General features: G+C 34.2%; 1 pseudogene; it reads left to right on the top strand.

The window, feature by feature from the left end:
* Window positions 1-15084: 15084 nt before the first annotated feature.
* Window positions 15085-16676, top strand: LOC149203035 (putative protein phosphatase 2C 53 pseudogene; annotated as a pseudogene).
* The last annotated feature ends 572 nt before the right edge of the window (window positions 16677-17248 follow it).

Genomic DNA, 17248 nt, shown 5'->3' with positions numbered 1-17248 from the left:
CCTTTTGGGCTTTGTCTTTTGTTCCCTGGTCCTTGTCTGCTTCCTCATTTTCTCTAGTGTTGTTATTCTCCTTGGATTTTGAACCATTTTGCTCCTCTTCGCTATTTCTTTGCCTTCCATCTGAAGGACATCTATCATATTCTATTGGTTTTTTGCCTCTGCTGGCCACCGCCTGCTTATAGGAGGGAGTGGAGCTCTCTCCTTTGCACCCTTCCATGGAGAACAAACTCTGCAAAAGCCTGTAACCCTAGCTCAACCTCGTTCTCCCAAAATCGCTATCCCAACCTCCCGTTCCTCTCCCCTCCCTTTGAAGTCTTTGAATCTAAAGTCCAATAATATTGTTAATATATTAATGTTAATATAGTTAATATTTATATTAATATTATAAATCTAATATGCTAAATTAATATATTAAATATTGTTATTAATATTGCTAATTATATTTATTAATATAAATAATGTTAATTATTTAAATAATTTATTTAAACATAGGGATTAATATTATAAACCCAGGGAAATAATAAATCCAAGGGAATAATATTAAACCCAAGGGATCAATATTATAAACTTAAGGTATATAAACTTTAAGATAAATATTATAAATCATAAAATGGTCATGGTTGATTTTCATATTGAGACAATCTTTGTCACAATGCGACGTTGGACCATGGTTGACCATGGTTAACCATTATTGATTATCAAATGGAGATAATCTTTGTAACAATGCGACGTAGGACCATGGTTGATTTTCATATTGAGAAAATATTTGTAATAATATGACATTGGACCATGGTTGACCATGATTATAAAGTCAAATATTAACATTAAACTCAAAGATTAATATTATAAGCTCTTTGAGTAATATTATACCCTAAGAATATGAACCCTTAGATTAATAAACCAAAGGGATTCATATTATAAACCCAACGAAATAATAAACCAAAGGGATTAATACTAAAATCCCAAGGGAATAATATCAAACCCAAATGACAAATATTATAAACCCAAGGTATATAAACCCTAAAATAAATATTATAAACCCTAACATAAACATGGTTGACCACGTTTTACCATGGTTGATTTTCATATAGAAATGATCTTTGTCACAATGCAACATTTGACCGTGGCTGAGCATGGTTGATTTTCATATTGAGACAATATTTGTCATGATTTGACATTGGACCATGGTTGACCATAATTGACCATGGTTGTCAAAATGTCATGTCGGACCATGATACAATCTTTTGGACCTTGTTTGACCATGTTTAACCATGCTTGATATTCATATTGAGACAATCTTTGTCACAATGTGGCATAGGACCATGGTAGACCATAATTGACCATGGTCGACGATGCTTGAGTAATGTGGACCATGATTGACCATGGCTGACCATGATTGACCTTGGTTGACCATGGTTGACCATGATTTCTTTCCATGTTTAGAAATATCTTTGTCACAAACCCATATTGGCATTATTGTAAACTTAGGGAATTAATAAACCCAAGGGATTAATAAACCAAATGAATTTATATTATAAACCCAATTAAATATAAATCCAAGGGATTTATATTAAACCCTAGGAATAATATTATAAACCCTATTAATATTATTATACCCTAGGAATATGAAACCTTAGATTAATAAACCCAAGGGATTGATATTATAAACCCAAGGGATTAATATTGTAAATCCAAGCTATATAAACCCTAAGATAAATATTATAAACCATAAAACAAACATGGTTGACCAAGTTTGATTTTCATATCGACACAAGCTTTGTCACAATGCGACGTTGGACTATGGTTGACCATGATTGATTTTCATATTGATACAACCTCTGGCACAATGCGATGTTGAACAATGGTTGACCGTGGTTGATCATGGTTGATTTTCATATTAAGACAATGTTTGTCACAATGCAACATTGGACCATGGTTGTCACAATGTGACGTTGGACCAAGAGACAATCTTTGTCATAATGTCACCATGGTTATTGACCATGGTTTATTTTCATATTGAGACAATCTTCGAACAATGCGACGTTGGAACATGGTTGATTCTCATATTGAGAGAATCATTATCACAATGTAACATTGGTTGCTTTTCATATTGAGAAAATATTTTTCACAATGTGATGTTGGACCATGGTTTACCGTGTTTGATAAACCCAAGGGATTGATATTATAAACCCAAGGGAATAGTATTAAACCGAAGGGAATAATAAACTCAATGGATTAATACTAAAAACCAAAGGGATTATAAACCCAATGGAACAATATTAAGGGATAAATATTATAAACCAAATTTATATAAACCCTAAAATAAATATGGTTGACCACAATTGATTTTCATATTGACACAATCTTTGTCACAATGCGACGTTCGACGATGGTTGACCATGATTAATTTTCATATTGAGACAACCATTGGAACAATGCGACTTTGGACATTGGTTGTCCTTGGTTGATTTTGATATTGAGAAAATCTTTATCACAATGCGATGTTAGACCATGGTTGACCAAAGCGATTTTGTCAACCCAAAATAAAAAATTAATTATATCCAACATTTTACCTACTCACAAATAAAGTTCGCTAAAATCTGTAGCTTGTAGTGTATGCGACAAATAACATCGGATGAAATGGGCCATCTCGTCGGCCAATTCGCTTCCATTCTTTATTTTTATCAAATTAGATATTTAAACTAAACTTATCTATGTATGGCTTTCATTCAAGTGATTAAACTCTTCCACTAATATTGATCATGGTTACTTTTCACGTTTAATTGATTCTCATGAGCTGATAGTTTATGTTGATTGCAAGTTTTTTCTATTGGATGTACAAAATTTACAATCAACATAACTAATTGTCCCGAGTTTATGTTAGGTTGGCTACATATCTCCACATCTAATTTTGTATTTTGTACTTTGTATTTAAAATAAAGATATAAACTGGTTTCAATTTTGTTTTTTTATTTAATCTCTTTTAATGAAACCTACGATAACAATGAAGAAAGAAGCTCAAATCTGTGCACCTCTCTTTTCCCTAGACTTCCACGACTATTTTTTCAATACAAGTTACCCTTTATTGTTTCCCTACACCATTGTTGACCCTGCATGTGTGTATACTAACATTGATTGATTGATTAAGTTTGTTTGATGGCATTCTTTTATACGAAATATGTTCAATTAGCCTTCCTAAATTGTGTATCAGATCTACATATATAACAATCTTGTATGTTCCTCCATTCTAAGGACGAACTAAAGGTTCGAATGCTTCTTCCTTTAACCCATCAAAGCCTATAATCTGTGGAAAAGTTCATAATCTTGTGAAGACCGATGGCATATAGCTTGGTCATATAAGTAAATATGAGGTTAAACATATATATCAAATGCAACAACAAAACTAATGTAATAATTGAAATTGAATTAAATAACAATAGTGAAAAAGAATCATTGGACCCGTTAAGTTATACAAAAACAAAAGTGTTTATACATTAAATATTAATTTTATTTTTTTTGGATAATTCATGCTTCCCACTACTTGGTGGTCAAAATATTGGGTGGACTCATTTTAAAATCCAACTCTGGATTGTTATCCAGGATTCTATTGTTGGCAATCATACCTCATATCATCCACTCTAATTTTGTCTTGAAAAAATGTCTGAGTTGTACTATCATCACACTAATATCATCTTGTGATTTTATGATTACTGCTACTTCCAAAATTTTTTTGCAAGTAGCTATAGGGTCACCTCCTAATGGTGTCAAATTAGGTTTTTTCTAAACGCAGAAAGGCTTGGAAATATCCACTACTTCTATATTATTTGACTATATTCCACAACCCATCTGATGTCAAAATTAAAAACTTGCAATCAGATGTTATTTCAATCTTTCTAGTCTCTGGTTCAACAGTTATCCGTTGTTTTATGTGCAAATCACCTATGGCCCTAGACATAGCTAGAGATCCCTAAACTCGCCAAACACCATGGCGAAGGTCCACAATTCTGCCCAAATTTCTCAAGTCTGCATCAGTTTCTCAGACCAAGACCCACATTGTTTCTTTGTTATCCATTTGCAAAGGATCAATTGACATTATTCCTATTTTTCCATTCATTCCAAGCGAGCTTTCATTTCCAAACACTCAGATTCCTGATATCTGAAAGCATGCGCTATAAAAATTTTGGTTGGCCATTGTGTCACAAATGTTGTTGAAAAATTGGAGAGAACGATTACACACAACACAAAACCCACACTTGATTTTATTGATCTCACAAAGACTACATATATAGGAATAAATGATACTTCTAGATCCGATAACAGTGGATCAAGATTACTAAAAATAGCTAATATAACTAATAACCTAGGAAATCACACAATTACAACTCATGACAACTTGGAAGTCATGGAAGAATTACTTCCAATACCCTCTGTTAATGCTTATATGACAAATACAAAATATAGACATTACAACAATGAATGAATCTTTGTCAAATTTGTCTGATATGGTCATCACTATTGCTCATATCCACTCTGAAATCTCACGGTTTCTACTATTTTCTTCACCACACTTCTGAGCTTCCTAGTTGATCCATTTAAGGCCTAACTGCTTCAGACCATCGTTAATGTACTTTGCAGAATTGACGTTTCTTAACCTCCGAGAGAGCAACGGGTTAGTTTGATACTGAGCCATCCTATGGAATTTCCACCATATGTTGAATCCATGACCCTCCGCAACCTTCATCAATTATCTAGGATAGAATTTTGGATACATAATGTCTTCAACAAACAATTCTACAACTTGACCTTATAAAATAACATTTACCGATGCTCTTGGAGCATGACGGGTCACAACAACTTGACCTTATTAATAACTACCTGTAACTAATTCTCTCGAAGCACGACGGGTCGCATTAGTCTATTTAATGGTTGGCCTATTCTTTGTGGTTCTGTATCATTTAATTTTTTCACAATATAATAACATACTATAACTTTAATAAAACTACACCATAAAAAAATTCTACCAACAACTTTTATTTATTTATTTTTAACTCAATACAAACCATCCAAAATTGGTGGAGACAACAACCCCTGTCCCTTAAATGCAATCAATCCAACCACATTTTACTACTCTCCCTTAAATTCGATCACTCCAACCACATTTGAGAAGACACACATGTATATAGATACACCATTGCAAGAAATTATTTTTTCGTTCATCTTTGAAGGCCCCTTCATTGACACAACATAACTATAAAAAGAAAATCCATAAGCAATAGCGTTGAATTTTCATTTCACCTACACTTGAAGGAGTTCATTCAATGTTTGCTTTTGGTGCCTTTTCTTCACTGATGGTGTTCACTATAATGGATAAATGCAACAACACCGTTTCTTGCTATTGAATCGTCGGCCTCTGACAATTACTCTGATGTTATCAATCGACAGTGGAAATGAGAGGAATGGTAGAACTGGTCGTAGAGAATCTCGACTTTGGAACGACAAATAACTATGAATCTCTCCCCTGTTAGAATATGTCTGCCACAGAGCACAACAAATTTTCTAAGACAGTAACTTTGGTGATGATGTTTCTCACGTTCTCTTGGAACCCAAATCCAGATCCGCCATTTTTTTTTCCATTAACGCACGATGCTCCAGAATTTAAAATCTTTTCAAAGCAATCAAATTGGTTCTTAGTTAATCGGTGAATCCTGAGCTGACTCTGCCTCTCTCACACGGATCCATGATCCACCCTAAAAACACCGTCTCTTCACAGATCTATCTCTCATGGCAACAACAAAAATGTGGCGGCCCTCTTCTTTTTGAAATAGAGTGCACAACTTCCTACTTACACAATTCACACAAATCTCTATACTAACAAACTATACTCGCACAATACACAGATCTCTACTAATATATACACATAAAGAATAATACTCAAAATTCTCTCACATCTTCCTAGCCTTCCCTTGAGGGAGTCAAGCCAGAATAGGCTCTAATGCCATGTTAAAAAATTGGAGAGAGCAATTGTACACAACACAAAACTCACACTTGATTTTATTGATCTCACATAGGCTACATATATAGGAATACATGATAGTTCTAGATCCGAGAATAATGGATCGAGATTATTAAAAATAGCTAATACAACTAATAAACTAGGAACTCACACAATTACACTTACAACAACTTGGAAGTCATGGAAGCATTACTTCCAATAAATATGACTAGAGCCCATGTTAAGAATAAAAGTTTATTGCTTTAGCCAAATTCTCCTTATCATTAACTAGAAGATGTTCATAGTTAACCTTTGCTTCCAGAAGCCACAAAAAAAAGAGGCTACACAATGGAAAGCATGTGTTACTTCTCTAGTTGCAAACTCCACCATAGTACATTGGATAGGAGGACATCCTCTACAAATAGGATGGGGTGCCACGAGGACAATTAAAACTTAATAAACATCTAACATGACATAGAAGAAAATAGGATGGGTGACATGAGGACCAATAAAAATCATTAAACATCTAACATGACACAGAAGAAAGAAGGTGTCAGAAGAATAGGAGAGAAAATGACATATCAACAAAGTAGAGGGGTTGAAGGTAAAACTAAATCTATTCTTTACAATATCTTCTCCTATGATATGGATGCATGCTTGGTAGATTGATCTTCTCGTACAATATGAGATAGAATTGGAACAATATAGATATCATTTTTGGAGAGGTAGGGCCTTTGCAGTAGACATTGTAGCCAAAGAGGATTATTCATTCATTTCTATGACCAATCAATATGTCTCCATGCATATTGGTTAGTTCTCATGTGGAAATGGGATGTTCCATTAAAGTTAAAATGTTTCACATGGTTGGTCCTTTTCAATAGAATACTCACTTGGGAAAATCTAATCAAGAGTATTTTTCAGGGCCCGGTGAGGTGCCCCCTGTGTAGGATGTATCTCAAAGATTCTCGACATCTACTCTTATAGTGCCCCTCGAAGATATTTGTTTGGGTAAAGGTCGTAAAATTTTTGAAAATTGAAATTGTGGTAGACCATTCATTTATTGATTCTTGCCTTGTCCATTTGACCACTAGGCAAAAAGAATACAGGGGAGTTTTGCTGTATATTTTTTTGGGTGAATTTGGTCATCCAAAAATGTATCCATTTTCTAAGTGAAATCCCTTAACATATTGATCACTAATAATAAAAATTGTTACCTATTTCCAATAGATGGTAATAGTTAATAAATAATTAACTATTACTTTTAAATACAATTTTTTTAATAATCTTTAATATAAGTGTATAATTACAATTTATTAATAATCTTTTTATATATGGTTTATTACTTATCATTTAAAAAAACATGACAACAAATTTAGTTAAACAAATTAATTTGTTTTAAATCCAAGAAATACAAGCAATTCAGTTAATTTTAAATTTAAGAAACATAAAACCAATCAATTAAAAAAGCTGAAACTTCAGAAAATCTTTCCCAGTTATATAATTTGGTCAACGACCTATATTATGCTCAAAATATATTAAAAAGTATTAATAAATTGTAATCATAAAATTCATAATATCTATACATTATTTATTAAAAATATATATATATATATATTTATGGAATTTTGTAATTAAAATAAATAAATAAATATTATTATATATAATAAAATAAAGAAAAGAAACATCATAATAATATAATTATTTGAATAAATTAATTTATTTTAAATTTAAAATATAAAAACAATTGAATTAATTTTAAATTTAGAAAATATAAAGTTAATTTAAATATTCTATGTGATTGTGCATAATTTTAAATAATTGAAATTTTTAATCCAATTTAAATATTTATTTATTAATTTATATCCGATTATTAATTTATATCTGATAATGTACTATGTAGTCACGCTATTTTTTAAAATTGAAATTTTAATTTCCAATTAATTATTCTAATTAACTTATAAATTAAAGCAAATACCACTTTATATTAAAATCATTTTTTATTTATTTATAAATTATTATTATTATAATATAAATTAAAGTAAACACAACTATGAAATAAAATAAAATAAATTTTATTTTTATTTATGCCAATATTTTGTTCGATTAAATTATACGCACATTCCCATGACATGTTGTTTTGTTGTTTAGAAAGCCCAATCTCGTCCATACATACTACATTAATAATGTTAAAATTTTATAACATTAATATGTCATAAGAATTTATTAAGGTTCAAAATATCATAAAAGGAAATTTAAATACATACATCTATATATAAGATATATAAAAAGCGTTTTGTAAAAATATTATTTTTAATGGATAATAATTGATTTGATAAATGAGTTAGGATAAGTTTTTACATTAATTTTTTTCGAATCAAATTAATACTTAGGAAAAAATTGTTTTGTACTTTTTTCAAATAAAATTAAAACGATAGTTTTAGTTTCTTTGTTATTTTTATTAGATAAAATTAAGATAAAATATTTATTTTAATATTTTTTCTTCATAATAATAATTAGAGAAAAAAAAGTTTATCACATACAATTCCCATAGCACACTTTGGTGAATTACGGACATCTTAGTTCTTTGTGAGTCATAACTTATTGATATATTTAGATAAGTAAATCTATACTACTGCCGCAAGTTACTCATTCATCATATTTAAAAACATAATAACAATATTTATTTAAATAAATAATAACAATAATCATCTAAATTTTTAATAGAATGATGCTCCTTTCTTATTATATATGTGATAAACGTTGGGATTTTTTTTGAATGCGAAAAGTTCTACTTAAATAGTTTTTTTAAACCATTAAAATCACAAAAAATTAATTATTAATTTTAAATTATGAACCCATATTTCAAATTATTAATTTAAACTATGAACGCATATTTCAAAGGTTTATCGGATATAAAATTGTGTTTTATATATTGGAAATACAATTTAAATAACCAAACATTAAAATCTAAAATCTAACCCTATACTCACGAAATTCCACCAACAACAATAAAAATATCACCTCGTTTGACAGCCCCAAATCCGTCTATGGACAAAGCCAATCCGGCTGAAATGAATTTTCAGATTTTTATTGGTCATTTTATTTTTTTGGGCTGAAAGGATGTTTTTTACATACTGCGTCCCTGTGGAGGGTTACAGTGTTTTTTGGCCCAGTTTGTTTTTTTGGCTATTATCGCTGGAGATTTAATATTGTGTGGAGGGTGTTTTGTTCACTATTTTATTAAACAATATTAATTATTATATTCCTGGACTTCAAATTATTTATTTTTTGGTTTGTCAAGTTGTCTATGTTCCTCGAGGCTTGCCCCGTGGCTTGAGAAACTACAACTAGGGGCATCTAAGTTGTCAAAAGACTCTTCAATATGTAAAGTTAAAATCAGTTTATAAAATATGTTGAATTGATATTGTAAATATTGATCACTCAATTAATGGGAAAAAAATTACATGCCAATTTACAGTGGCCCTTCTAAAATTTTTCACTAAATGTACATATCACATGACTCAAATTGCATGTGAATCGTACATACACTGGTGTTATGATGAGTGTGAAAGGCTTCATAAATAATTTCAAGTACATAGTCGTCACTATATATCACTCCATATGGCATAACAAGTGTCATATGAAGCCTCACTATATATCACTTCATATGACATAACAAGTGTCATATGAACCGAGTTAGGATTTTTTGCTTATATGGTATTGATAAACCATAGTATTGGTTCATGGTATTTTAATAAAGCCTATTTACATATTAAGAATTACCATGGAGTTTAATCTCCGAAGTAAAAAATCTTGTTGTGTGTTTATATATATATATATATGCTAAACTTATGTATTAATTCTTTTTATAATTAACACCAATAATATTTTAAAATTGAGTTATAATTGAGTTATTTATTTATTTATTTTGGTAATGTGAAATGTATCATGAAGTAAGTATTCTCTATACTAATTATGAATTGATGCATATAGACATTTATGAGCCATTTAATTGATATAGATGTCCTAGCACAGAGAAAATTAACTGTATCCATAGAGCATAGTGAGTAGTGCATTGGATATTGAAACACATTAAAACTATGTTTAAACATTGACATGATTGATAACTAGTAACATATCCATTGAAATACATACTTTTATATATAAATAGTATTCGACTTGTTTAAACATTGACAGTAACATTTCCATTGAAATACATACTTTTATATATAAATAATATTCCACTTTTAAATAAATAGAATGATTTATATGTTTTTATATAAGTATCATATTAAAATTCATAAATGGATTAAATGTATAATATATTTATATTATGAAAATAAAATTATTTGTAGTTTTTTCACTTCAAATTTCAATAGGATAAATTTTGGTGATTTATGCAATTTTTTTAATATACTTGTATAATAATATATTAAAGTTTAATATTTGTTTTAATATTTCATATGGCTTACCCTTGATGGGGGTGAGAGGTCGATGATAGACTCATTAAGAGGGTCATAATGACAAGGAAGTCTGAAGGAAGTGTTATCGCCTCCGATGTGCTCGAAGCGCAGGGCACGGTGGTTGTATGCATGGTTAAGACAAGATGGTAGAAGGAAGGTGGCATTGGCATGCACTTGAGTTGGTTTACAGCAAAGAGGGTTAGTAGAGAGGAGGGAGATCGCGTAGTGGCGACAATAGTGAAGGTGGCGCAATGGTTTTGGGAAGGCGAAGAGATACAACCATCCCAAGCGTTGGTTAACATGTATGCTCTCTGCCTACACTCCATTATGCTTCCCTATGTCTGGTTTGTTGAATTGGGATTGCATGGGGGCAAGGGGCTGGGGAGAGAGAGCATTTGGGGTGGCGGGAATAGCTGGGAGGTGGAGGATGGTGAGATTCATCGCAATTGCATAAGTTATGCAGGGATATTACTCCGCCTTGGTATTGCATTCTTGTGCATGGGGTCTGCTGGGGTATTGCTCCGCTTTAGTATTCTCCTCTCGCGCATGGGGATTATAGGGATGGGGATGGAAGGCTTTTGGCTGGGCGAACCTTGTCTGCTCATCTACTTGGCAAACCTAAGGGGAAGGGGTAAGGTAGCGGCAATTGCATTAGCATTAAGTCGAATATGGGTCCCAGAAAGCGTCGTGAAGGCTAGGGCATTGAGGAAAATGAGGGACATGAGGGGGGACGCCAAGCCCCTGAAGGGAGTTAGTAGGGGGGGAGGATATCGGGGGTAGGGGTCCTCTGGAATTAGGGGATCAACATGTTGGGAAAGTCGGCCAGGAAGGCGTCGGATGGCAACTGGAGCGGGGGATGGTTCATAAGGTATGGGAGGGATACCTGGTGGAGGAAGGGGCTCAAAAGTCGAGAGGCCGAGATGAGCAGCATTAAGAATTACTGAGACGAGGTCAGCCAACAAGGGGAACAGGGGAGAACGAGCGTGGCTCCTATAGACTAGGCTTCTTGGCTAATGGGCTTGTAGGTGGCCATGCAATTCGAGACTGAAATGATGGCCATTATAGGCGCAGGGCAGGGGGCATGCAGGGGTGTCCAGGGTGTCTTTGGTGGGGGTTCCTCGTGCTTAGAGACTTTGAAAAAAATGCACGGGGGGTTAAAATATTGAATGAGTAGAACCATTGGCTGACGAAGATTATGAAAATAATGGCTTGGAATTCTTGGTTGCTTGTTCCTGTAATAGGTAACTCCCCTTGGAAGAAGAGAGCACTAAATCTTGATCCCAGCCAATGACAATAGCAGGCTAGAAGGCCCCAGAACATTACAACAATGTCTTGAGCAATGAAAGGCAATGGTAGAGGTAAGAGACCGTGGGAGAGTGAGGCCAAGCACCGCTAGAAAACGCCGTGGGAGGAAACTAGTGGCCAACCTGATATAAGAAGTGACAGTTGCATATGGGGGTGGCACCAAAAGGAGATTCAACGGCTCATCGCCGAGTGGGAGGAGGATATCAATAGACATGTGAGCACGAAGGCAGTGGATGTGGAAGATTGGAAGGTCCTGGTTCCTGATCCAAGACACACTTGTGGCAGAGAGACGCAATACAAATAGACTCTATACATGTATTGGCTGCTGAAATGCCTCCTAGGCAAGGCGATGGAACAAATTTGGATGAGTTCCATTAAGGATTTTCCACACTATAAGTAGGCTTTCAAAAGCTGCAATTCTAATTGCAAAAACAGGATGGCCACTTGGGCCATATCAAGGAACACTTCCCATGTTTGTTCTTCCAGTGTGAAAGACTCAGCCTTGGTTACCTCGGCATCTGCAGAACAAAAGTACTAGAAGGATGAAGTTGTAGTTTTTATTATTATTATTAAGTTTATATGTGGATAGCTTTTACTTTCCAATTTCTAGTTGTATATATATATATATATATATATATATATATATATATATATATAACATATGGTTATGGACATGATAATCAAGATTATATAGCTTGGATAGATAGATTAAGTATTTTTTGCTACTGGATGGCTTATGATGTGGTTAGGTGGTTAATAGACTTGATTTCCCACCGGGCAGGTTGAGACCACCTAACCAAGTGGTTGTAACCTACTTGCATATTTTATAATGAAAAAGAAGGATATACCAAGCTTAACAAAAAAATATTTCATATGTCTTAATATTTTTTAATATTTCATATTCTAAAAGTGAGGCATTATATTAACTTTTGTCATAGTCTAACTTATAGAAGAAATAAACTTTTTCACCGAAACTGGCCAAAATTATTATGTAGATTAAACAATTTAAATTCAAGTTTTTAAAAATCTCTATTGGATTTTGATTAAAATTAACCAAAAAACCTAATCGTTGATATGATTGTTTATGTGTACAATGATGTACTCAACATTGCAACTAAACTTTGATTTCAAATCAATTATACATCTTGACAATTAGGTTCACATTTGAGTATCAATGGAGCAACCTCGTCCTTCTCACTATTTAAAATAAAAATAAAAATGATAAACCATATTAATCTCCTGCTTCCCACCGAAAATTATAAGAATTTAATGAATTTTTGGGTTAATTAAGTGAATTTGCTTTCCAATGTTGGATAAGAATGATCCAGACCATGAGTGTGAAGATGAAACACGAGATTCAATAGATTTGATGGGTAAATTAAGTGAATTTATATCTTTTAAATATATAGATGAGAAGTGCTAAAACCAATCCCAAATAACTGTTCTGCCCATAAGTAGTAAATAGATAGAGATAGTAGTAAATAGATAGAGATATATATACCAACGTTAGATAACTCGCGTGCCAAATCTAATAATAAGCATATACATCCCACACATAACTGGAGTGCCAAATCCAACCATAAGCATATACATCCCACACATTCACTACCCACTAAAAAGTGAATTATTTTCAGCAATATAAAGACCACAATTAGAATTACAAATGACCAAGACCAGAAGACTCGGATTGCCCTGGGCTATTGTCATATTTTTATGTTTTAAAAACTAATGATGAACCTCGTATGGAAGCCAATGGCACTACCATATACGCCTTTAATACTATGGCAGTATGTTACCCCGTTACCATGCATTGGGCTCTTCATTTTTGGAACCACATAACCAAAGTTTAACTATATAGGAAACCCAAAATTAAAAAAAAAAAAAAAAAAAACCTTGTAGGGCAGAAACTAGTGCCAAATGCTGGATACTATATGTCACGGGTGAACGCAGTGACAGAGAAAAATACTTCCCCAAAAAAAACATTGAATATTTTTATGAATTCTTTTTTCAAATTTAAAATCTCATTTTTACTCAAAACCGTAACGGTGAGCGACCACGATTTCTGGAATGGGATTCAGTACACGCGCACTAATTCCATGACGCCAGCTGTTCTCGTTCATATCAATGCTGTGATGCGGAGTGTGTTTTTAGTAATTTAGACTGTATTGCGGCTATTTATATTTATTGAATGTAATTGTGATCTGGCAACGCGCAAATCTTGAGACTTTTGGAAGCAAAAGTTAACTATGAACGTTTATTTAATGACATTGAGAGTCCCAACATGCTCACTAGTCACACTCTTGACACTAGCATTCTTAAACTGTATTGGCACACCAAAATGTTGATAGCGCATGCTTTAGCATATCTAAGTACATAGACTCAATGGAGAAACAATGATAGCTTCACTTGATCTAGGGCTCTCCGTAGATTTAATGTTTCAATGTTGATGTGTAATGATTTTTTTTGGTTATCATGAATTTTTTAAGTTATATAAAATCAAAGAGTTTTATTTTCGGAGTTGTTTTTAGTGTGAATTTTTTACTTTTCCAGTGCCCGAATTTGGTAGAAAAATTTGAAGTGAAATCTTGATTTGTGTTATTTAAATTAGTTTGGATTCAGCACCCAAGAAAACTCCTAAAACATTTTTATTGCATATGATTATCCATCGAACTTATGGTTTCAATAAATTTGATAATTACACCTGAAAACCGACGGTAAAAATTTCCAAAAAAACACCCAAAAACAACTCTTTGTTCTCCCCCAGTGCAAAACCTAACCATTAATCCCAACAATTTGTATATTTGAAAAAGATACGCTTTCAAAGTGTAGTGTCTTATGCGACAAGCTTTTCCATCTTGTAAGTATCATGATTTGGTCTCAATGTATTAAGAAAGAGAAGTCATACAATAATATTTTAATACATCATAAGTTTCTATTTATGGGAGATCTTATCATTAAATTAAGAATCTTATAAAATGGTGAACATTAAATTTAGTAAGCTTCTGTTACCTCATACTGATGCGGGGTACAGAAGGATGTCATCACTACGGCGATTACGCGGAAGGTTCGACGTGGAAAGACAGCTGCCATTGATGAGGGAAGCATCCCAATTATTAACAGCGACAACGTGAGCGCTTGCAACGTGCCACCAATAGACGCGTCTGCTCAAAGAGACGTAATAAGGATTACGTCCTGTTCCACCGCAGAGACGCTGGTATTACGCATGGCGGATTCGCGTACAGGGGATGTTGACCAACGACACAACTCGAATTTGGATTCGATTTCAACGCTTAAGTTCAATATAAATACTCACAGTAGAGCACCTACGATCCACAGCGTCAGACGATCTCCGAGCGAAACATTCAATTCAACTGTAACAACAGATAGGGCAAGCTGCAAAAAGGGAGATTTATTCATTGCTGCGTGGGGTTTCCTAAGGCAACAACAAGCTTTGCCACCACCATCAACAGTAGCAGCAGCATCCATAGATTGTGAAAATGGCCTGCCTTGTAGCAGAGAATTCCCCCTCGCTCCTGGGGTCCTGCAAGTCCCCCTCTATACGCGATTCTGACAATGGAGTATGGGCAAGTTCCCATTGGAATCGTAGTTTCCAAACGCCCGGTACCAGCGAGATCCAGGATAGTTTTGTGCGCGATGTGCTGAGTCCTGTGCTGACTAACAGAAGCGAGAATATGCTGTGGAGCGACGGCGGGAAGAGTCCGGTCATGAGGGCGGTCTCTCTCATTGTCAATGTCCCGGAGGAGAATGGTTCGATTGCCCGCAAGTGCCCTTCCCCTTCACTAAAGAGGAAACGCCCGCAAAGAGGCTGGATATTCCACCTCAGTTGCCGGGCATAAGTTCGGTGTTCTCAGCAGTAGAGCAGGCAACGGAGGTCAATGTGGAGGGTTTTCATTATGAGGTTTCAAGCAAAAAGGGCCGGCGAGAATTGATGGAGGACACCCACAAGGCCATTCTCAATGTTCATGGTGATTCCAAACAGGCCTTCTTCGGCGTCTTCGATGGTCATAGCGGGCGGAAAGCCTCAGATTTCGCTGCCGAAAATATTGGGCACAATATTGTGGATGCTATGCTGGCCATGAAAGATGAAACAGAGAACCTTCTCGAAGAAGCTGTTAGAGCTGGGTACCTAAAAACAGATGCAGAGTTTTTGAAGCAGAATGTCAGCGGCGGTACTGCTTGTGCAACTGCTCTGATTATAGATGGTAACCTAGTGGTTTCCAATGCTGGGGATTGTCGAGCTGTTATTAGCAGAAACGGATGTTCTGAAGCCCTTACATGTGATCATCAAGCTGGAAGGGAGGACGAGCGACAACGGATAGAGAGTTTGGGTGGAATTGTGGACCTCCGCCATGGGGTTTGGCGAGTTCATGGGTCTCTAGCTGTATCTAGGGCCATAGGCGACTCACACATGAAACAATGGATAACGGCTGAACCAGACACTAGAAAGATTGAAATAACTTCTGATTGCGAGTTTTTAATTTTGGCATCAGATGGGTTGTGGAATATGGTTAGTAATCAAGAAGCAGTGGATATTGCCAGGCCTTTCTGCGTTGAGAAACAGCCTAATTTGACACCATTAGGAGGCGGCCCTATAGCTGCTTGCAAAAAGCTTGTAGAAGTAGCTGTAACCAGAAAATCAAGAGATGATATTAGTGTGATGATAGTACAACTCCGACAATTTTGCAGGACATAAAATTAGTGTGGATGAAGTGAGGGGTAATTGCCATCAAAAGAAACCTTGATAACAACCATCTGACCCAACTTGAGAGTTGGATTTTAAAATGACTCCAAGCTATATTTTGATCATCAAGTAGTGGGAAACATAAATTTTCCATTTTTTATATATAAACACTTACATTCATTTTTGTACATCTTAGCTGGTCCAATGATTCTTTTTCACATTTTTTCTTTCATTCAATTCCAAAATTCATATTCGTGTAGCCGCTGCGTTTAACCTTATATTGATTTATATGACCAACCTACATGCCATGGTGTTCACTAGATTAGAGACTTTTGCACATGTTACACACATTGATTCTTTAAAGAAAAGAAAGAAGCAATGGAGCTTTTGGTTAGTCCGTAAAATGGAAGAACAGACACAGACTGAATTGTTATGAATGTAGATCTGATACACAATTTAGCAGGGGTAATTGAATATATCCCGTATAAGGAAATGCAATGAAACGACCTTACAAAATCAATGAATCAATGACGGTATACACACACGCAGAGCAACATCAGTGAAGGGAAATAATGGAGAGTAACTTAAATGGATTAAAAAGTCGTGGAAGCATAGGGAAAAGAGAGATGCCGAGATTTGAGCTTCTTTGTTCAATGATTTGCTAGATTTCACAATCTTTTCTAGGCCTTAAGAAAACAATCAGTTTGCACGTTAATTTTGATTATAAATTTATTTTCTATTTTATAAACAATCAGTTTGCAGGTTAATTTTGATTATAAATTTGGT

This window comes from Pinus tabuliformis, chromosome 2_1 (assembly GCF_031772625.1).
Source record: "Pinus tabuliformis cultivar Carrire ecotype Pingquan chromosome 2_1, CPIR1, whole genome shotgun sequence".
NCBI classification, from domain to species: Eukaryota; Viridiplantae; Streptophyta; class Pinopsida; order Pinales; family Pinaceae; genus Pinus; species Pinus tabuliformis.
This window is presented reverse-complemented; position numbering and strand designations above follow the sequence as displayed.